Raw genomic sequence first — 22,778 nt, forward strand, 5'->3', positions numbered from 1 at the left:
GCTGGTGTGATCCATTGCTGTGTGTTCAGCATGTGGGATGGCTTTGCTGCCCTGCGTGTCACCCAACGCTTGTGAGTCTGCCCCGTGCCCTGGTGATTCAGGGGGAAGCTGGAAATGGGAGAGAGCTCTGAGCAGAGTTGAGAGGGTTGCCTGGGGAACTGGCAAGGGTTGCCTTAAAAGGCTCAAGCAGCTCAATCTTGGTTTAATAAAGAAGGATTTGAAGGTTGACTTGATAGTCTAACTGTCTCCAAGGGAACACATATTTGACAGTTCAGCAGATAGGTTTTGGCTTTTTTCCTACTGGGTGAATAATTAAGACTTGGGACAACTCAGTCCTCACTGTAGAGGATTTTCTGGCACTGGTTCTTTAGAAACTAATTGCCTTGTTTTCCTATAAGATACAATTCTAATGCAAACAGACTTAAGTCTGGGAAATCCAACGTGCAGCATGTCAGATGGAAAGATCATGCTGTTTCCTTTCAGCTTCTTAACTTAAAGATATCTATTAGACTGGGGAGCTCATCTGGATATATGTCTCAGCTAAGAAGTGTATATAAAGTTAGGTAGGAGCTCAAAACTTTGCCTTGGGGGAGGCATGTACAGATGGTGGGGTACATTCATTCATTCGACCCATCGATGTGTTCTCCAGCACAAAAATCTGGAGGTGGCTACTGTCCTGCAGACTTTTCTGTGTGAGCTGAGTGGGTTTCCAGTTGTACAGACTTTAAGGGGACTCTAGCAATGAAACAATTAATGGTAAACAACACTTAATTGTCTCTACTTTTAGGCAGCATGTCATTCTATTAAAATTAGTTAGGTTCTATAAATTCCTGTGAAATTTGCCTGTATGTTTCGTTGCAAGCTCCTTTATTCCAAGGTGCTCGGGACAGGGAGAAGAGGAATCGCTCTCAGCATCACTGCAGTCGTGAAAAATGAGGCAGTCCAGACTTGCTCTGTTTGTTTCTGTAAGGTCTTATCTGCAAGTCTGAACATGGTACTATAAATTAGGAACTCTATTTATCCCCCAGAAAAGCAGATCTGCCTTGTGACATTAAGTTTAGTTACGTCCCCTTTCTGTCCCCTAGCTTTCATCTTGTGGATTCAGACAAACTGCTGAGTGCATCATAAATTTTCAAGGCAACTCTCAAAAATGCTTCAAAAACATAGTTGTTCGTGCAGAAAAGATCTGTAAATTTTAAGCACCAAGCAACACATAATTCAGTTGCGCTGTGAATGGCAGTGCAGCGGTGTAGGATAGATGAAGATCTAACTTTAAGCAGGTCTTTCAATTTTCTTTTTTTTCCTTGAATTTAGTTGCTTCTTTCCTATTCTTGCTCCCCCATGCCCTTCCTTCCTGTGGCGTCTCTCAGCTGTATTCTCCCTGTGTCTCTGCCTCTTCTTGAAGAATTGTGCAAATTAAAGATGTAGAAGGACACTGGAGTATACTTAGGCCAACAGCCTCTAAAAAAAGTGAGAATATATTGTCCTTTCTTGCAGCGTTTGAAACAATTGGGATGGAAAATGTAAGTGTTGGGACTTCAACAGCTTTTTCTCATGAGACTTTCCTGGTGCCTGATAGATGATAGAATCATGAAGCTTTCCCTGGAGTCCCAAATGCTTCCTGTGTTGTCTTCATTTGATGGCCCCTAAAGTGATACTGGTACACCAAGAAGCAACAAAATCTTTCAAGTGTTAGTGGATGCTACAGTCTGTGCTGCGTGATCGCTGCCTTGCAGAGCAGCGTCCAGCTGAAGTGAGCTCTCTGAAATGTTTCCTGCAACAAGCTCTGCTGCGTTGCTTACGTCGCGACTCTTTGTATGCTGCGTTGTGATGCTGGAAGTAGTGCTGACAATTAGAAGATAGTCCTGGTTAGGCTGCACTGGGGCAGCGTTGACAGTTGGTTATCTCTTCTCAGTTTTTTTCCATGTCTGGGCAGATGCAGCCTGAATTTGATTAGCTCATTTTCGTCTCTAAAGTAAGCAATGCTGCAAAGTCACGGCGAATTATTTTCTACTTTGTACTGACATAATCTTGATTCTGGCAAAATTCACGTTGACTTGAGAGAAAACAGCATTTCTGCGTCTTTCCCACGATGGCTTTATCTTATTCCAAGCAATGTTTCTATCACTAGGTCTCTCTTTCCCGTCCTTTGACTAACCTTGCAGTGCCTACTAATTTTGTGTCAAGTTCCGTTCCTTTACTTCTCTTTTGGGTGATTAACTAGGATTGTAAAAAACTTAGCTGTAACATTTCCCTTTTCCTGGGCTTTTCATGTATTATAACGCTTTATTTGTAGTTTTCCATGTAGCTCTTAGACTGTAATGCCTGTTTCTTCGCCCCTATCAACTTGAATTAATTTTCAAGCATGACTTCTTGAGACTACCCGATGTAGCTAAATGAGATAGTTACTTCTTTCCCCTCAGCCTTTAGTTTTATAACTCTATTAAATAAAGTGTTATCTGGCAGGATTAATTCTTTGAGTCTGTGCTGCTTCTTGCTAATTCATTACCTTGCAGATGTTTACAGATGTTTTTGCTTTGAGGTTTGTTTTTTTCTATTTAAATGTGCTTACGTTTTTCAGGTACTTTGTTCCATTTTTTTTTGGTAAAATAATTTTACAGAATGTACCTTTGTTACTAACTTTTCAAGTTTCTTGTCTTAGTGTTTGCACATGGATGATCCAGACTACAAGCAGGATTCAGTCCTCCATGATTTTTTTAAGGTGTGATTCTCATGTTTTCATGTATGTAATCCATGCATTGTTTTATACTGGTGTGCCCCCATCTCTCTTGCCAGCCCATCTGCCCCAGTTTGCAGGTTACCTCTGGGTCCTCCAAAGCTTTGAGGGACTCCAGAGGTGGATTGTACCTGCAAAAGCAGCTGGTTTAATCTTTTTCTTTCCTAGTCTATTGCAGTTTTTTCTTGGTGCTTCTCTTCCCTTTTACTTGTTCCTAAGCAACATGTCGTCTCAATCTTTCCAAGCTGCTTTAGCTTGTGTGAGCTCCTCCATTGCAGGATATGGCCTGCCATGGTGGTTCTGTCTCTGCTTAGTGCTCACACCCACACCTCCATCTGAGCAGTCTTCTCTTCAGTGCTTGGCTGCCAAGCCAGATTTTGCTCCTAAGTCTATTCTAATGAAATATATCCTAGAGCCTGAAGTAAAGCTTGGCCACAGCAGCATGGCATCTTAAGCTGCAGTTCCAAGGTTGTTCTTTCCTACTAAACTCGCACCTTCAAATTAAACACCAAGCATGGTTTGTTCAAACATACTGTTTTCAGGAAACCACATTTTGGTCAACTCCAGTAAGTTTTACTTAAGCTACTGAAGAAGTAAACATACTTCACCTCTTCAGCAGGCTTGACCTTTGCTGTATTTTGTGAATGTTTTCCCTCTGTTTAAATCATAAGCTTGTCTTCTACTTCACTGGCCTTCTGGTAATGGTAAAGGGACTGAGACTTCTGGATCTTTGCAGTCACACAAGTATGGCAGTGTCAGTTTTGAGCTTGCAATTTTGGTATTCTCACACGGGAAACATGAGTGGTGCAATTGGAAACCTCTGCCTTACAGCTTCAAACTCAGCATGTCAGAAAACCCTGTTCCCTTTCAGCTGTTTCTTACCTTATATCTAATCAGAGTGGGATCATTGTTTCCAGCTTCTGGAAGAGGGAAAAGGTGAAAGGCATCCTGGATCACATGCTAAACAGAAAATGCTGATGATTGCTTAAGCTCAGCATTAAGACAGATGAAACTGCAAGAACTGTTTACTGCATTTTTTTTTTTGTTACTGGCCATGACATTTCAAAACTTCAAATTCTTCTGCATAACCAAGGTTTTTCAGCAATTAGATTGTTCTAATTATGCTGAGAAACATTTTTAAAACTAGGCTGAAACTCTGACTATTTTCATGTCTACTGGCTTCTAAAGGGAAAAATCGAGTTAACTTCATTTCTTCTGGAGATGTGAATTAGCTGTTGTCAAAAGTTGGAGTTTAGGACCCCACAAGGACAGGTGCTAGCTGGGTAGGTGCTAGCTGGGCAGGTGGGAGTGGGAAGTAATCTGAGATCAGAAGAGTAAGCCCAAAGGTTGTGTGGAGTAAAGGTGCTGGGAGATGACAGGTCAAACCTTGAAGTGCTACTTGTATAAGTCCTGCTGCTACAGGCAGAATTTTAGAAATGTTATAAACCTGGCAATTGTGGGGCTAAAAGTGAACAAAAATGAAAACTGAAGCGATGATATGCATTGTCAAAACTGTATTAGTACTTTAAGCGTTGAGGTTGATGTCCTTGCTAAGTCAGCAAGAAGACAGAATCAAGAGTCTGAACAATGAATGTAATTGACAAGATTAATCTGAGGTTCAAATTCCTGCATATTAGTGATAGAACTTGTCTTAACATCAGTAAACAGGTATATTGATGGAGAGTTTATTAATTATTGGAAGATGAAAATACATAAGTGTTTCCTTCCTGACCTTTCTGCTGTGTTATCTTGAAACAGTTTTGTTTAGGATGTTAGGAGAGAGGGTTGCTTAATATTCAGTTGTTGAGATATGAGTAAGTAGTATTTGTTTTATCTGTGGAAGACTTTAGTCTGACTGATGTGTATAACCCCACAGTGTTAACTTTGACACTGAAGTCCTGTGCCTGTTTTGTTTTAATTTTATTTTGGCTTTCATTAACATGAAACTACCTCTCCCCTGTGCTGACTGAGCATTTGTTTAAATAAACTACTCTTCAGACAGACAATTGTAAAAAAAAAAAAAAAACAAACAAAAAAAACCAAACCACACCCAAACCACCCCAGTAAACGTGGTCAATATGTGGTCAATATGTGCTACGAGTCCTTCCTGCTGTCACGTGAGGGAGTCCATAGGAGCACATTTGAAGAAATGGTGGCATTCTTAACTTGGTCTGTGCCAGATTAGTATTCAAAGGGATGCAAACCATGACCATGCTGTCCCTGTCAGTAATCTACTGCTTTCTGGGGGGTATGAGCCTTGAATCATCTTCTTCTGTAGCTGTTCTTTGTAAAAGAAACTACAACAGCTGCTGGAATGAGGGCTGGGATGTTGCCTTGTCCTAGACAAGCACCTAGATGAGGCTTTTACGTCTGTCTCTTACAAAGAAATAAGTATCAGATTAGGCAATGAATATAGCTGCAATGAGCGGGGTGGAGACGCTGAGCTGTTAACCCCATTATGCCAGCTACTGCCTCTGCAATGTGTGGCATGCCAGGACGGGTGTACCTTGCTCCTGGTCTGTGGTTTTTTTTTTGGGGGGGGTGGGGTGTATGTAAAGAAGGAAGGGCTGAAGGTTGGTGACTGTGCTGGTAAACGTTTGAGCTGGCTAAATGAGGTGCTTGGCGTTGGTTGCCCTGAAACAACCTTGAAAGTCCAGCACCTGCTCCAAGCCAGGGGGAAAAGGAAAGAGGAGAGGGCCTTAGAGTTGGCCTTTTCCCATTTTCTCTGCCTGTGGTGTTGTGTCCCTGTGGTGTTTCTGGGAGGGCTGCACATTTAATACCCCTGTGAAAATACCCTGAAAACATAGTGGGAGATAGGGACAACTTGAGCTTTAGATAGTCACGGAGCAAGAAAGGTTAATTGGAGGTGCCAAGGAGGGCAGAGAGGTTCTGCCCATTGTTGGTGGCTAATGGGGAGAAGAAGGTTAATGGCATTGTAAGAAGCCATTAGGCAAAGCTGGGGCCTTGAAACAGGATCAGGAGGAGGAGATGTAGCTTCTGGTTTTCATGACTTCCCCTTTAGCTTCTTGGAGAAGAGGTGGAGAATATAGGGCCATCTTAACAGAAGCAAGAAGGCTAAGTATAAACTTAATGTGCTTCAGTTCTATCATTTGACTACTTTCCTTCTTTTTTCTGCTTTTAGGAAAACAGCATCTTTTGTCTTAAACTCCTGCTGATGACAAGTAAATTAACATACCCTTCTGTGGGTGTGGCTGCCACAGAGTTTACTAATTAATTTCCTAAATTATTTTTGCAATATGCAAAATAATTAATCTACTAAAATAACTTCTGGTGCTTGGATGCTGTTATTTCCTTCCAGCATAAGTAGGAGTTCACGCTGTGCAGATGAATAACAATATGCACTATGTAAGACTAAATATGTTCTGGGCTATGTATAGAAGCTCATGGCTGAATGCTTCAGTTCAGATGGATATAAAACAAACAAGAAGCTTTGCCAAAGCAAAATGTGCCACATTTAATTCTGTATGGTCTGCATGGCTGGCTTAATGCTTTGTGTGTTGACTGGGTATCTCCTCCCAAACTCTTCTGGTTTTATATTGAGAATGCTGTATTGGATGGCAGGTCCGTATGGTGAAGTACTTGTACGTGGTTGAGGGCGTCAACTGCAGACTTGCATTTGTAGGGATCAAAGTCCGATGACTTACCAATACAAGCCCTCTGCAAGCTTGTGTGAAGGTGTGTGCTCTGCAGGTGGTGAAAAGTAACTAGGGTGATGGACAGTGCAGGACTCGTCAATAGTGTAGGGACTCTCAAAGCCAAGGTGAAGTGTACTGTAGGGATTGGATGTTGTATGGTACCTGGGTGCTCTCTATGTGTTATTCTGCACTATCATAAAAGCTATTAGAATCAATTTGAAACTTGAATGAAATCAAGAGCATGATGTGCTTTCATTAACTTCAGCAGGGGAAAAGAGTTGCCCTTAAGTGTAATATTACCTACAGCATGCAACTGCTCTGAGGTGGGCTGCCTTAAGCTAAGGTGTGTCTCTGAATGTTTAGGGCAGAAACTGGTAAATCAGCAATAAATCTTCAGTTCAACTGAGGAGTGCACATGTATTAACGTGTTAAATAAGGTACAAGTTTTTAAAAAAACCTAAACCTCAGAAATCTCAATGCGATTAGGTCTTTCGGAAACCATGAAATAATTATGAATAAATAATAAAATTGCACGCATATACTGAGACCAAATAGAATTTCAAATGCCTCTTAGATTTAATAAAAACACTGTAAACTTTTTGCCTCGTTATGGCATCCCTAATTTGTTGTTTTCAGGTTCCTAAATGGAAGGAAGAGGGGTGCTACTTCTAGTGCATGTTAATCACTGTTTCCTCTGCAAGTACTGTAGCTAAAATGTGACAGATTGATTGTCACAAACCTGTTAAATTGTAATTAGACCTTTATTATTTTTGATTACATGACAAAAAGTTCAAATGCATTTTCATCCCAATCACCTTGTTTGTGGCTGCATTCACTGCTCCAGGGCTAAAAAAGCAAGTATTATGCAAATGAAACCCTCTGTACACCCAGAACAGTGTTAAATCTATCTGAAAGCACGCGGTATTAATCTTATTTATATGCATGTCGCTGATCTCAGTAGGGTTGCTGTGGATTTTGACCAGTGAAGAAGCAGGCAATGGCCTAAGATTTAAAGCTTGCTTAATTCTTTTTCCTTTCTTCTTTTCACAGTGACCAAATGCCACTGAGAAATGGAGGGAACGTAAAGTAAACAGACAATGGTAGGTTTGAATATAATTCTTTGTTTTTGTCGTTATTAAATAGTCAAGTTGCTTATTAAAAATCCCTTTTGAGTCTAATCTGGAACAAGTGGCTTTTGAAATGATTCCTACAGAGAAACATCTCAGAAGCATCCCTGCCTCTTTGCAATTAATATGCCAATAATGCCAAACAAGCTCTTCCAAAGCCCACAGCTTCTTAGAAGCTCTCTAACAAAGAATATTAAGCCTTTTAAGTTGTGTAATTTTATTTTCTTTGGCCTGATTGCTTCTGGTTTTGTATGATAAGGACCTGGCATAAAACAGCAGTTAAAGTTGTCACAGCGTTGGAAGTTTATTGCAGACTTTCTGCACTGAAGAAAACCTCTGTGTTATTGTTGTAGTTTAACTTCCTTGGAGAAAGCCATTCATAAAGCACCTTGTGTAGTTAAATCCTCTTATTCTTTATTCACCTTGAAATCTGATGAAAGAAGAAAAAGTGTGTAGTCAGAAGATGAATGTCAGTTCATGTTTTGAGTTTGTAATCATTGCCTCTGCTTGATAACAGTTTGTAGAAACACAGGATCCAGGAGAAATTAGCTTGCTTGGAAAACTCTGGCACCTAAGGCATGAAAACATTACTATTTACCAGGAAGTTTGTCTGAAAAAACAGTGATATGGCAAATAAATAGCAGAGGTCTTGGGGCTTCCTAGTTTTAAATCAAAATGTGTAGTCCCTGTTGTTACAGGAACATGCATACGATTCTTTCAAAAAGAGCCCTTGAATTCTGATGTGCAATATGACTGATTTTTTTATTCTAAGAATCTGTGGCTTTATTTTCCTGCCACCTTGCAAATACTCCTGCTGATCTTTATTCTCAGACTTTTCTGGAATCACTAGATTACACTTTGGGAATGATGCAACTTTTCAGGTTCTTCTGAAATGTTCTGTTTGCAATTTACTCAACTGTCAATCTTTGGTTATTGGAGCTGAATTGTTATATACATCTTGGCAAATGTCAAGATACAGGTCTGAGGGAAGCGGCGTGTCCTTTCAACACTTCAAAAAAAAGGTAGTTATTCTGTGTGTACCGCAAATGAACAACGCGGGCTGTTATTTTCCTGTTTCCAGAGGAAAGGCAATTATAGTCCATCAGCAGCCCCATAGAGCATATTGCAGCTAAACAATTTTCTTTGGTCCAGCTTCTAGGTCTTCATAGTATTTTTCAGTTTGTTAAAAGTGTTTTTGTCATTTAACCTCTTCTCTTCCAACAACTCTATGTTGGGAATTTTTACGATTGTGTTTGAAGTGCTTTGTGCACGTGCGTGTCAGTCCTGGGGCTCAGCTGCCCTCCTGCTACAGCACTCCCTAAAATAGTTTTAGCCATACATGCAAGGTGAAAAATTTTATTGCATTCATCTCATTTTGTTTGTTCTAGAGCCACTGGGACATGAGCTGAAAGGTCACAGAATCTGTAATAACCCTACATACAGCAGCAGGTAGGATATGACATTGATTATACATACAGTAAGTAGTTGTGTTCTTCTGTTGTTTTTCATGCATAATGTAAATACTTGATCATAGGAAATGGAAATCAATTTACTTCAACAGGTAGGAGAAAACGAAACACTAGTTAGAAGTAAATTTGGTAGCCTGAAGTGTCTGTTTGAAAAAACTGACATGCGTTTTACCTAACATGTGGTCTTTGGGAATATATAAAATATAGATTTCGTAAGATGTTGCCAAAACTAAATGTTTAGCCTACTTCTGTGCAAAGATCTGAAATTTTAAATGCTTCTAAACTTCCAAAAACCCCTACATTTCCTTCTAGGACAGTTGAAAACATAGAAAGAAGTTTCAGTAAAATTTTTATTTCTCAGTAGATGTTCTTGCTCCTCTTGGTTTTCCTCTTCCCCAGCCCCCCTGACTCTTAATAGTCGTTCTTGATGGAATGACTTGATATGTTCCTTGTCAAGTTTACAAACCCAGGGAATGAGCAGCTTGCAGACACTTAGAAAAACTTGTGTTTCCGACTGCAGTAACTTGCTCATTGGGATTGCAATTGGAATTTTATGAACTGAGGTCATTAGTGTTTGAATGCACGTTGTTACTCTCTGATGGCTGCTTGGAGGCCTGGGTAGAAATGAGCTTTTGAGCTTAGTCGTTATTTTCATGTGACTGAATGGATCACAAAAAACATCCCCTAGAAGTGTCAATGGTTTTCCACCATTTCCCAGCTGTTCTGCACAGTCTGGCTGGAACAAGGAGCAGATCATTGTCACTTAAGAATACCTACCACATCCATGTGTACCTAAAACATGCCTACTATCGGTTCAGTGCCTGTCAAGCACACGCATATAAAGTTCTTCCTTTCTATTTAAGCCAGCATTTTTATACCAGAATAAATCTGCGCATTTGGTGCTTACACAGCATCAACCACTTCCACTCAAAATCTGACTGATGTAACTTGATTTATCCAGGAAATAAATGGCAAAGATGGAATAACTTTTAATGAGATTTTGCAGGAAAGAAAGCTTCAGCAACAGATCCATGCAGTGTGTTAGAAACAAATAATAAACACTGGAATAAATTTTATTTTTTTACTCTCTATTTATGTGTATAAAGCTTTTTGAAGAGCAAGGTAAGAGAAGGAGTTTGAGATCAAAGATTTCTTGGATCTCCATTCTTTGTATATGTGCATTTTATGAGTATCTTGTGTGTCATTCTCCTTGTTCCTCTTCTCCTTCAGTGAATAGCCTGTGGTTTATTTTTTGTTGTTGATTTCTTTTCTTATAGCTTGTTTTTGTGATAATTTCTCTTCAGATCTGAAGCTAGGTGCAATATTATCAGCAATTATCTGTTTTCTGCTGTTGATTTAGGCAATATGACAAGTATTTGGCACTATGGAAGGTCCACAGTGCTGATACTTTACCTTTCTAATGTGTTTTTTCCCAAATACTGCCTGAAGAGAAACACTATCTTTCATATTGATGCACCTGAAGGAAAGGAAAAGAGTGAACTAAATGTAAGCAGTGCCTGGGCAAGTGCTCTTACCCAATAAAAACCCAAACCAAACCTATGAATTTGCAGCTGCAAGACTCAGACAAGAGGTGGTTTGAGGGGTAACGGGGGTTATTTGAGGCAGACAAATATCTACCTCAGCCTAAGATGGACTAACCTTGTTTCTGCAGGAGTTGCTCTAGGATTGAGGTTTATACATCAAGATATGTGTGCATCTTTCCTGTTGTATTCAGCTTGTCCTCACACATGCTTTGTAATTCACAGGAATTATGGATGTGGTTTTGGCAGGGATTAATGCTCACCCTAATGTGCCTGAATGTGGTGCTGACCACTGGTTCCGACTCAGGTTTTCAGCTGTTTTCTCTGAGGAGTGTGTCTTATGGCCCACATGATTTTTCATGTGGGTGTTGCCCTTGTATGACTAGTGTTTGTAAATTTTATATTAGTTTTTTTGAAATATCGTTTTTTTTTTATGGTTTTTAAATATCTTAAACTATCTGCTTCCTGAGGTGTGAGTGCCTCCATCTCAGCACAGGTTTCCGTATCTTTCAGCTGCTTTCTTACAACTTCAGTGCGCTAAGTCTCCTTCCTTTACCCCTTTGCAAGTGTGAGGGGCATTTGAGCTCGCCGCTGCTCTCTGAGGAGTCATACACAGTGAATGCCTACTGTAGGCAGTACAAATACCTCCTGTGTGAATGTATCCAATTTAGTTTAGCCTTCAGTTTCATCAGTGGGGTTGTGGCAAGGCTGACTCACAGGGATTTTCCAGATATTTACTTTTCATAGGTGTTCAGAACCAAAGGAAAAACCTCATGCTTCTCTGCTTATATATGTAATGTATTATTTCACAAGCAGTCAGGAGGGAAAGATAAAAAATTAACATTAAATATACGAGTCAGTCAAATCAGGGTGGTTTAGAGAGGCAGTCTGTTTGCCTTTGATCGTCTCCGTGCTGCGTAGATTGAATAGGTCCTTTTTGTGAAGCTGCCTGGCCAGTTTTCAGTAGAGAGACTCGCACGCTTAACCCACGTAGATCTTCCAGGGGGTTTCTGATATCACTTACTAATGGGTCTAGCAGTGCTCAAATTCACAAAGTGCTTTTTAGTGTAAGATCAGTTGGTCCTTTAACCTCTGACTCAGCAGCAGTGGTATCTTTGAAAGGTTGTGATGGAGAACTGGGCAGTAATACAGCCTTGCACTTAACATCTGAGTGATAGTGCTGCTTGCGCTTATCTTTCCAGTATGCATCTGTTATGGTACGTACATCAACACAGCCTGTGTGAGATATTCTTGGTAGAGGAATTTAAAGAGAAGGAATTTCTTTTCATGTATTTGAACCTGCCTTTTGCTATGTTGCTCTCTGTAGCAAGAAGGTAACCAAGTCACTTCCTCAATTAAGGGAAGGTAAATCTATTTAGTTCTCTGAAAATGTGGTTGAACTTTAATTTCCTAGTTTGTGGCTCTTTTTTTCCTCCCTCTCCTGTGTACTATCCCAAGTAACAGCTGCAACTGGGTCTTAATTAACAATTACCTTAATGTTGTCTATCACATGTGGTGATAGACAATACAATGTGGGACAACTGAGCTGGACCAGCCGAAGTCCTGTCTAAGATCCTTTCTCTAACAGTGATCAAAAGTGAACACCTCAAAAAGAGGGTAAGAAAAAGCCTCTCTTTCTCCTGTCCCCCTCACCTTCCCCCCATGTCCAATCATTTTTGCCTTTTCTGACTCTTGACTTTTTCCAAGTCTGAAGAAGCTTCTCTGTTCTGTAACCCTCATGGGTTTTCTCTTCTACAAACCTTGGCTGCTTCATCTCAAATCCCTGTAAACGGCATCCACAACATCCTGAAGCAAAGAATGCTTTTAAATAACAGAAGCTAAAGAAGCATGACAGTTAAGCGGTTTTCTGGAACATAATTTGCGAAAAGTAGAATAGTATTATGTCACAACTTTTCTTATAAGGCGATAATGAAAATGAATCCAGTCCTCTAATCTTGGATACAATTTGGCCTTAAGAAGCTAAAGTGAGAATAAAAATAATGATGCAAAGCTCCTTCTGCAGTCCACTTGAGTGTGTATGGTTTCTTTTTTAAACATAGTTACTGCAAGTAGTAACTGAGACTGGACACAGCTTAAGAAGAGGTATGTAATCAAAAGTCAATACAGGTGAACATATATGATGACATCAGTATGTATAACCAATAAAATATAACCAAACGGAGAAATAATTCAGAATGCCAGAAGGTATTCATGGGCATGGGGAAAACTACTGTAATCCAAAGTTAGTGCAATACCTAAATACTGTAACACAAAGTTGCTGCTAAATCAGCTGTACAAGGTATGAATGCTGCCGGTGTTTGGGATGAGAGCTCTTGGATGACTTGAAGGTGCCCTTTCCCCACCCAAGGCCATGGCCCATCTGCCTCCATCATGGAAACTGTCACCCCAGCACCAGCTCTGGACCCATGGTGGTCTTCAGCTCAGTGTTATGGTGAGCTGAAATCCCATCTTCAGCTTAATGTGCTGGGCTGAAAACTGCAGTAGTCTGTGAGCTACTTTGAGATTTGTAGTTGTCCTCACTGCAGAAATGGCAACATGGATCAGCAGTGGGGGACCTGTAGCAAGTACCTATTGCAATAGCTGCTGGTGGTGAACTGGGGCTTTGGATTCTGTGGGGAGATAGGGATTCAACTCCTGCCTGTGTCAGGGGGGTAGACAGACACTGAACCCAAAGGTGGATGTGCCAAAAGCAAGTTTGAGAGGGACTTGGTAGCTTGAGATTATTGCTAATTAGCATACAAACACCTGCGTAAATCTTGGAGATATTTTTGCTATACATGTGAATTTGTACATTATTTTCTTGGCACTAGTAATACCTGTGTCTGCTGCTTCAACAACCGTGCTCACAGCATACAAATTTGCTGAATGAGGAACAAAAAGAGGAAGATGTAGTGATGAAGAGAAGAATTAAAATGTGCAAAGCGCTGATTATCTCTTCCAAATACATAAATGTCTACTCTGCTTTGGGCTTTTCATTTGTGTTCTGGGCAAACTGTCCGCTGGTGTTAAAAAGACTCGTTTTTAACATCAACTGTCCAGATATTTATAAACCAGAAATAAGCACATCTCCTTCTTCACTTTGGTACAGCTGAAGCAGGTGAACTCTAACTTATTTCCTGCTTAGTTACAGACAGGCAGATTAATAGCTTGATCTGAAACCTCTGACAGAATATGCTTGTCTTTCTTTGCTTGAATTTCAGTGTTTGATTATGATACTGAGGACCACAATACAATCCTGTTCTTCAAGGAGCTCTTTTGAGTTTTTCAGATCCCTTAAATACCTCTCAGACGTTCCCCTAATGAAAACAGAATGCAATACCATCTTCAGTGCAAAATGCTATTATGCAGTGTAACATTGGGATTTTTTTTTCACTGAAGAGCGTTTTTGTGCTTTGCTATGTTCTGTTAAGTAATTGACTTCAAGGTCTGTCACTTTGTTTTCCATCACTTCCACTGATGTGACTAATGAGGAGCTCTTCTGTTGGCTCAGTTTTCATCCCAAGTGGCTGCATGTGGTGCAATCAGCCCTTTCCTTTAACCATGTGATGTGGGTAAATCCAGTTCAGGTGATGAGCACTGATTTCATATGGAAAACTTGTGGTTAAACTCATAAAGGATGAAAACGTGTGCATGGGTTTGGAAAAGGCAAGATGCCGTATTTATTTTCTCCTTCCTCTATTTTCTCTTTTACCAGGGTGTTTTTTCCCTTTGCTTGTCTGATTAACTAACTTTGTACTTCAGTAACTGAGCGTTGTATTTGCAAAGCGCAATTTTTCTCTCTAAAGTTCACTGAACATAACTACAAACGGAATGAGTTTTTCTCGTTTTTTATCTCCAGCTGGAGAAATCTTGCAAAAACCAAAACCACCCCAGCAATACTTCATTCTGTGAGTGCAGGCAGAGGCAAGAGCCTGCTCTCGGTGGACTGCCAGCTGTCTGTCTGGGTTTAGGTGAAGGGTTTTAAGAGTAGCTGCTAATATCCCAGGTGTCTTGCTGTATCATTTACCCCAGTGTAGTGAAATGAGGTTACCAGGGATGGGAGGAATTGTGCTGTGGAATTGCCTTGGGAAGTGAACAAATTTGATGTGAGGATGTTTTTGAGGGAACTCTTGGTATTTTTTTCATTAAGGAAAACACCCCCTCCTCTCCTCTTTCTATACACTGATTGCTGCTTGGCTAATACCTGAGAAAATTGGTCTGGGAGTTACAGAGGATTTTAGACTAAAAGGACTTTACAGTTTCAGCTGAATGTCTGTAGATGTTGAGTAGTTTTGATAATAAGGAAGGGCCCTTTAAACACACTAATCTGTGGGCTGCATGCTACTTCTGCTACAGAAAACATGAGCTGGGAACCCAAAAACTTAAGGGAACTCTCTCAGATACCATGTTCTCAGACTGGGGGTTTGGAAAGGACTTCATTTAAAAATTTAGACATAGCACAATGGGCAGATGAAGAGCAATGTGGTGTAGGTAAGCAAAGAGAGTAGTCTGTAAGGAGGAGATTTTATTGATCTCTTGCTGAAGTTTGGACCCTATCTTCAAAGGAGGTATTGAGTGACCCATAGGTGGGAACTTCAGTGTGCAAATCAAGTCGGCGTGTGAAGGGTAGTCCTACGTCAGAACGCTTTTTTCTTACATCTGTCAGGCAAGTGTGTCTTGTTTTGACTAACCTCTGCTAGTAAAAATCCTTGTTCGTGTGTCTTGGTCTGGAACTACTCACGTTTCCAGCTTTCACTTCTGCTGCTTTGTATTTATTCTTTCATATGAGTCTTATTTAGCATGTCTGAAATCAAGTTGGACATGTGCTGTTTGTAACTTTGTCAAGCGCTTCTAAGCTTCCTCTGCATTAATTTAAATAATTTAAAATGTTATCTTTCTCGCAGGTCTCTAGCTCTGAGCAACTGAGCCTCGTCGTGTTTAGACCCACATATAAATGACCTGTTAGCTGTGCTGGGTGTTTGATAACCTGAAAAATGACAGTGCTGATCCTCCAGCTCGCACGGCAGAGGCTGCGCTCCGTAGCCACGGGCTGTAACAATTCACAGCACAAGGGGATTGGCACAGCACAGAATTTGCAACGCACATACTCACATGAGTGAGTTATATCGGCATTAGCTTTTTGCCTTGAGCGATGCTGTCTTTTGTGTACTTGCAGTCAAGTCCTACATATGTCAGTGTCCTCTGCTTGGAATACAAAAATAACTCAAAGATAGACTGTGCTGGCTCAGACCAAAAGTCTGTCTAACCTCATGTCCTGCCTCTGGTGGTGGCCAGGAGCAACTGGGAGCTTGTGGACTTAGACGATTATGGGAACTGTTGAGTTTGTGCTGGCCAGGTAACTCTTCCTTGCAAGGAAAATCTTTAACTTTTGAGGGGACTGAGTTATTCCATGTATTTATTTTTGGCTCTAAAAGAAGTTGAGAAGTGTACGAAATTAGGAGAATGCAGGGTTGCTCTTGTATACAAAATCCAATTCAGCTTTCTCATGAGTACTTCCTTTAATCCCATGAATTTCATCTTTGCATATACGACTTGCTCTGTATCATAACCAGAGGTCTTGGACTTCAAATTGATAAAAGAAGTAAGTTATACTTGATATAAGTAAGAGTAAAAACAATGACACTGTCTCCTATACCCCGTGGAATAAAAATACAGAATGTGCCCCCGCCCTCCCCTTTCCCAAAGAATCCCTGCTCCAACTCCATGCTGTTCTCAGTGGAATGACTCTTATCACAAACCATGCTTTGGTAAGAAGGACCCTCTTATCCATCTGTTATGTAGGAGATGGGTGTTACTGCTAGTTTACTACTTTGAGGAATGGTCTCCAAGTGCTTTCACACTGACAGCACTTGGCCCCTATTGAATATTTCATTCTACAGAGTGAGCAGCATAGCAGCCTATTCAGATTCACTTCACACACCCCAGTTTGGAGAGGATCTGATTTCCATGTTTTCAGTTGGCTTTGTGTCAAGAAGATGTGCTACTGTTGAATATTATATGCATTAGTGCCTCTGATACATGGTAAGCTCTTTATACATATGGATTAATCTTATTTAAATTTTTAACTTCTCTAAGCATTGTAGGCATTATAAATAAGTACGCTTGGGCCAAAGTTGGATCTGTGGCTGAAATTTAATAGCGGAGCTGTGATGGCATAGATAAATCTAGCGAAGTTTTGCTCTTGGAGCCTTTTAGGAGCCTGTGATTGAATTAGTAATGGCCATCTGTCAAAATATTATTTTAAATACTGATGCCACCCAGAGTGGCATTGCAAGTGTAACAAGAATAATCATTATTGTGCTTGTTATGGTAAAAGATAGTGTATTACAAATGTATCTCAGCCAGAATTTACCAACACAGTGCTGTACTCTTACTCATCTTCCTCAGGAGACTGCAGTTTGGTCTTTCTGGTCTCCTTCCTTTAAAGTAAGTGACAATTATTTCTTGGTATCCATTTCTTCAGGATTTTTTTTTTTTGCTTTTATTATAGAAGACCTGACTCTGGGACAATGGTTTTTGTCAGTTGCTTGGGGAATGCAGGAGCCTCGAGTACCTTCTCACCTTTGGTGAATGTGGGAGGGCCTGGTGCTCTTGGGAAGTTGAAATTTTGTCGAGTTGATTCAAACATCTGGCCCCAGAGTAAACCTGCTTAGAGGAATTGCTTGGTTTCATTTCAGTTGAATGCTTGAAGGAAGACAGCATTTCAAATTATGCTGGGAAGGATGAGTATGTCCACAGACGAGTATTATGTTGTGTTTCACTCTTCTTCACTCTTCCTTTTGCAGCTCATAAAATTGCTTTTGCAGACTTTGTTATGCTGAGGTCTGCGTTCCTGTGTGCTGGGGTACCCAGTGTGTACATTTACGTACAAAATTATTCAAGTTTTATGAACTACTCTTTATAAAATGAATTGTGTCAGATTTTGACCTCCTATATCACCTTTTGGACTTGCTGATCTGGATCACTTTGATCATTATAGTATGTTAGTAATGAAGGTGGAATCTGTTGTTTTAAGAAGAAAGCTGCACAAAGGACCTAGTAGCAGAGTCTATGGCAAAAGGCTACTGGGTTATCTAAAAAAGTGTTTTAGTATGAGTAGCGTAGAATATCTGCATTTGATATTTGTCTCCTACTCATTTCGTAACCTCAATGGACCGTAGCAAAAAATGTAGCCTGTTTTAAGATGCTGCCTGTTATGTATTTTTCTCTTCCTCTTAACACTGCTTTCTTTAGCTATCAAAAAAAGAAACGTTTGGCTTATATGTGGCTCCCAGTTCCCGTGCATCCTTTTCACAGAGGTTATCTTGGGTTGTGTCCTGAGAGAGCCCAGAGTAGCAGTGTCTTGGCATTGTTAGCAATAGATAAATGCTCACTGAACTTGCATTATTTTAAAGAATAGTTCAGCTCGAAATGGCTCCTTGTATGAGACACGATCTTTTGGATTTGATTCTTGATATGGCCTCAAAACAAAGTTCCTGGTTCCCTCCATCTCGTATGCAGGCTTATGATGCCAAAATCTTGGGTTTGTTTTGATTTAAAAGATGTTGAATAGTAAAGCAGTTGAACTCTTCTCTTGCAAGTGACAACTGTGGTAAAACTAGGAATGTATTAAAAACACATTATAAATTAGCTTGATGCCTTCAGCTTTTAAATTTTTACAAGTCTTCATATGTCCATTAATACTTGCTGGCTTTTTTTTGTGTTTATTTGAATTTTTCCTTCAGGGCTTGTAATAAAACCAAGTTAATGTCACAGTACAAGATTTGGTTCTTATCCTGGTTTCATATCATGTAACTCTAATCCATCCTGTTGATAAAAGTAACTACCTTTAGCCACAGCAAACTGCAGTATCGCTTTTAAGCAGGTCAACTATTGAAGTGATAATCCCATGGCAGAAGGGGATGTATGAGGCAATAAATTTCTCCCCGTTTCATAAACACAGAGACCTGTAACCCATCTGTTTGTGCCTCAAGGAGACATTTACTCATCTGTGGTGCAGCAGCTTCTTTGGGGATACTCTTACTCTATGATGAATAAAGGAAATCATTTGCGATGAATTTTTCAGACTTACTTTTTATTTGATTCTGATGCAGTGAGGGAACAGCGGGTAGCACAGTGCAGCACAAAGGCTTGAACTGCAGATGCCCTCTGAAAATCTGACTGCAGGATTAGAAAACTTCTTTGGGGGAGAGGGAGGAAGCTTGGCAGAGTGCTCAGCATCCCTCTTGGCTAAGAAAGTCTCTTGGAGTTTTAGATACATCTGGCAGTAACTGCTCCATTTGGGTGGGATTGTAAAGAAGTGGGCAATTTGTACAGAAAACAAACAGTAAAACTGCAGTGTGGAGTAACTTTTATTCCTAAATAATTTATATTTAGGTGTGTTATCTGTCTGTCTTGGTTTTTTTTTTTTTATTTGAAAAGCAGTCAGCTGAAATATAGACTTTCTTTTGAGCTTAAAAAGCTCAACTTCTTTATTGCAGCTGCAGACTCCTTGTACCTCAGCCGCTGGTCTGCTAGGGTTTAGTGTTCTCCAAATCAATAAGAGATGTGTAGAAACTTGCAGCTTATTAAATTAAGTGGGTCAGCGGGATTGGTCTTCATGGTTTCATATCAGAATTTTGCAGAGTAAGATAAATTACACTGGGAGGAGATGAATATTTTACAGCAGAAGACTGGAGCAGGGAGGTTGGCCAACTAACAGAGGAAGGGGCCGTGTGCTTGTTCAGGACCAGCACCCTTTCCTGGTCTCCCATCTGTTTGAGAGGCAACTGGAGAAGCACTTGAAAAAGTGTGCACTGCCATCCTGGGCTAATCACCAGATGTGGCACTGCTGTCCTGTTCCCAGGCTGGCCTAAATGGGAAGTCAGAAATGGAGCAGCAGAAATTGGTAAACTCTGCAGTACTTCAGTGATGATGGAAGATACACCATGGTATTGCATGTGCCTGTTGAGCACCAAAGCTAAATTTCATCTGTGAGAGGCTGTTCTTGCAAGCAGTGTTGGATGCTATTTTAGCTTAGGCTGGCAAACTTTCTTCTATACCTGCAGCTTCCTCAGGTGTCTAAATAGGGGATTTATAATTGTGTTAAAGTACCCGTGTCTGAGTGTCCTAATTCATTCCTAGAAGTCGGATTTCTGAAGTCATCAGACATATTAGTAGTGCTCCTTGTAACAGCTTTACAGCAGCTAAAGACTTCTAAAGCTTTCAAAAAGTTTCAGGATGTTGAAGATATTTATAGAAATTGGTTCAATGATAGCAGAAATTAAGTCCCCCTTTGCAGCGCTGGTAATTTGAGAGAGTAAGATCCCATTATTAGTGGAAGCTCTGGCTGATGATCTGCCAGATCCCCCTTTGTGGGTATCTGCCCTTTGCAGATGGGGGTAAATGACCACACTAACAAGATCCTGTTATTCTGTGCCCTTGACAGGCTCTGAATAATGTAATTATGTGATTGGATTTCCTGTGGATCATGCAAAGAGATAAATGGTGCACAAGCCACATCATTATTGATTCACGCACCATTTGCCTCTTAGCTCACTCAGAGAAACACAATTACTGCTGTTACACTTCATTTAGAAGAATTGCAACTTTTCAGCAGTGCAAACAGCTATTGTGTCTGAATTGATATTCTTCCTGGTCCAAACCTTAATGTGTTGCTTTATGTTTTCCTGATTGCAACCAAACAAAACTTAAAAGGGTTATAAAGCTGTATCTTGCCCATTACTGTTCTCCCTGTGCTGCCCTACAAAGCTGCAGAGCATTTTAAAAACTCAAAGTGTAGCATCCACATTTCCATCATTTATAATATATATTATTTTTATAGTTGTGTAAATGATTGTGTTTTGCTGATTTTAAGGCTAAAGCTGCAGTTTAGACTCTGCAGACATTTGCAATCTCGGCATCTTTGCAACAGCGCAGCAAGCAGGTAGCTGTCTCTAGATCCCAACACGTTTGCATGAAAGTGCAAGTTTAGGCCTCTCAGACTTCTCTGGGGCAGAAGAGTTTGATTAAAAATACTGGCTATCTCACATTTCAGTGAATTTAAATGGTAGCAAGTGTTTAAACTGGGAAAGCACAGATGACAAGATGTCTGAAGTGCTATGGTCTTATTTTCTGTAATACGAAGGTAACAAGAATAGGTGGGATCTAAAGTCTATTTTCCCAGTAGTTTTCACTGGTAAATAAATAATTTAATTCAAGGGTGACTTATACCCTATATTGAGTGTGTCAATTGTATGTCTGTGATGGCTTGTCCTGAAAGAGCTGGGGTCACTGGGAAAACGTGCCTATCTCTTGCAGCTCTTGTTGCTCAGACCCGTCTTGCTCCAAGTGTTCTGTCTTGCTGCTCTTGAAAATTCTTGAAAAGGTTTCTGCACCAGGGACTGGGAGTTTAAGCTGTCGCTTCTGTGCTGACTCCTTTTGGAAGGAGGAATTCCAAACTGCACTAAAGAAATGGAAAAAGCAGCACTTGGGGCCAGCCAACAGGAGCTTTTCCTCAGACTCTGCCCCGATGCTAACAGACTGTCCTCAGAGGTATCTTTTGGTGTTAATTCCAAACTTAATCCTAGAGGGAACATTAGGCTGCAGATCATAATGCACTCAATTTTTGAGAACAAGTTTTCCTCTCCAAATATGAGTCATACTTGGAAATACGTTTTATAATCAGGGAGAGAAGCTGTTTTGTTCAGAAATGTTGTTCCCCTTGAACAGAAGGCACTAGGGAGAGTTTGTTCTGTGCTACAGTAATTTCTCTGCTGTATTTGGTTCTCTTTCATTTACCCTCTTGCAAGAAACTTTTAAAATGACTTATCATAGTAATAAGTATTACACAAGCAGGACCTTTCTCTTCCTTGCAACCTGGTAAATTTGTCATCTTTAGTGAGGCCTTTCTGATATAAATGAGGAAAGAAACTGGCCTAGAGCTGAGCAGTGATGGGGAGCACCGATGCTGCTGGAGGAGCCAGAACAGCGCTTGGATCTGTGGAGTTTGTCTCCTGAAGCTGTTTGGTCCTAGTGTCATTGAGAGGAAAAGGTAGTGGATAGCTTGTTTTTTTATTTGTTTTGTTTTTAAATAAATGAAGCAGGTAAAATGCTAAACCTCAGTGAACAGTTTTGGTTTGGGCCTAGATTCCTTCTCAGTAAAATTACAAAGTTAAAGCCAGGATATACAGAGATACTCTGTGTTGACAGAGGGCAGTGGGACTTCAACAGTGACTTTGGAAGAAGTAGAGCTGGGGTTAGGGCTAAGCATCTGGCTCCACTTTGATGTACTTAGTTGCCTCATTTTTATTATTTATGTTCAAGGAAAAAGCCATCTACCAAGCTGTTTTCTCAAAATATTTCCACTTGACAAGACAATATCTTAAGAGAAGAAAACTGTAAAACTTGTCAAAATTTTACAGTCTGCCAAACTTGCAGCCTCGTTTTCGGCTTTGTTTTACCCTTGCTGATATTTTAAGATATTGAACACAGTTATAAATCTGTATATAATTATATAATCTGTATGTAAGTCATATCTTCATAGATTTGGGAAGAAGGTAAGTCCAGACAATGAACTCAAGCTGCTTTGCCATAGCCTGCTCTGTGCACTTCTCCTGTCAGGTCAAACTTCATCTGCCCTTTTCCTGCAGAGATGAAACGATGTAACTTGTTAATCCAAACAGTTACTGTTTTAGGTAGGGAATCACCAAAGGACTTCACTCCGGAGTATCTTGGAATATAGCTAATATACATAGTCTAGATATTTCCAGAGCATGTAGGAGATTTCATGTAACTTAAGAAACCTGTAATTTGGGTCGTTCCATTAAAATCCACAACATGCAATTCAGCTTTTGAATGAAGTACAGTTCTTACTAGTGAAAGGTTAGTAAATGTTAGTAAAATGTTACTACCATCTCCACAGAAGGGGTAGTAAGACTTACGGAAATAACTGTGCAGGCTGTGGGTAAAACTGATGCAGCAGTAGAAGACGTGAGAAGGATGGGTTAGCTTGTGGGGGGATGGTGTTAGGAGAGGAGTGCAAGGAGACTGAAAGCTTGTGACTATGTTTTTTTGATTTTTGAATACAGGACTAATTCCTCTGAAGCAGAGTGAAGCTTCCTATAAAGACTGCCAAAAAGTGATTTGGCAGTAAAGGAGAAATTTAAATTCTGTTCTTACTGTGATGCCACTCCCCGTGTTAGCCGTGAAGAGGGGCAAGTGTGTGTGCTGAGAAGGATAAGGCTAAT

This window comes from Tauraco erythrolophus, chromosome 9 (assembly GCF_009769465.1).
Source record: "Tauraco erythrolophus isolate bTauEry1 chromosome 9, bTauEry1.pri, whole genome shotgun sequence".
Lineage (NCBI taxonomy): Eukaryota > Metazoa > Chordata > Aves > Musophagiformes > Musophagidae > Tauraco > Tauraco erythrolophus.